The 1,255-nt window shown below is 37.4% G+C and overlaps 1 non-coding gene across 1 annotated transcript; it reads right to left on the bottom strand.

Moving 5' to 3' along the window:
- Window positions 1-824: 824 nt before the first annotated feature.
- Window positions 825-930, bottom strand: LOC114914267 (small nucleolar RNA R71). Its single transcript, XR_003801052.1, has one exon. It is a non-coding gene; the product is annotated as a small nucleolar RNA R71 (small nucleolar RNA).
- Window positions 931-1,255: the final 325 nt, after the last annotated feature.

Below are 1,255 nucleotides of genomic sequence, written 5' to 3'. Positions count from 1 at the left end.
TTCGCTTACCTGGCCAACACAGTTGGTGTCTAAAAAAAGCAACGGGGGGATCCCACCAATCTTACACTTATCTGGTCAGTTGAATGGCTAGCCTGCTACTTGAAGTGCTTGAAAGTGAACTTGGCAGTTAGGAGCTGTTTAGATCTAGAATAACCCATAGATAGGATTGATTGAACCATTTGATTGTTAACTAAAAACATCAAATCTAATTAATTCTTCTCTATCTTCTTAACATTAGAACTCCTTAGGTTCTCTTCTTTAGAACTTTTTTCCCTCCTCCTTTTCTCCTCTTCTCTTTAAAAAAAAAAAAACTTATTGAAATTAAAACTCGATGAGATCTTTGGGGTGCATGCTAGGACGTCGATCATTACAATCTGATTTACACCCATTAGACCTAGAGCTAGAAACAACGATTCGAATAAACCAAATCAAAATCATGGATTCAAAACAAGAGACTGACCCACCATGACAATTGAGGGAGTATTTTACTCCCTCATCTTACACCTACTCGTCATGTATCCAACCTCCTCCTGTGGAGGCGGCATAATACGAAATCAAGTCTAGCATTATTCAAATACTATCATCATTCTATGGACTGACGAATGAGGATCCGTATAAACACTTGAATGAATTTTTTGAGATATTTTTTACAGTAAAAATTCAAAACTTCTCCGATGATGCCCTCAGATTGAAACTGTTCTCTTTTTCACTTAAGGACAAAGCCAAGCATTGGTTAAACTCCCTAGATTCCATAATTATTTCAACTTGGGACCATCTTCAGAGAGAATTCTTCAAGAAATACTTCTCAATTGGAAAAATAAATCAAATTAGAAAAGTCATCACTAGTTTTTTTCAATTGGATGGTGAACTTTTTCATGGGACATGGAAAAGGTTAAGAGATCTTATTCGTAAATGCCCCCACCACGCTGTCCCCAAATGACAACTTGTTCAGTATTTCTACGATGGTCTATCGGAGAAACATTGACAAATGATCGATACATCATGTGATGGGACATTCATGCTAAAGAGTGAGGATGAGGCTTAACAGCTCTTTGAAACACTCAGTGAGAACTCCCTGCATCACATGTCTGCCATCTCTAGAGAACAACCCATGTCTCAATAGAAAAGAGGTGGAATCTATTAGATTGAAAACGTTATGGATATCCACAGTAAGGTAAATGAGTTATCCCAAAAATTAGACTGTCTTCTGAATATTGGACACTCTTCGACTCTACCTAATCCAGTCCAAGATGTT

This window comes from Elaeis guineensis, chromosome 5 (assembly GCF_000442705.2).
Source record: "Elaeis guineensis isolate ETL-2024a chromosome 5, EG11, whole genome shotgun sequence".
NCBI lineage: Eukaryota > Viridiplantae > Streptophyta > Magnoliopsida > Arecales > Arecaceae > Elaeis > Elaeis guineensis.
Note: the sequence above shows the minus strand (reverse complement) of the source record. Positions and strands in the feature narration are given on the sequence as shown.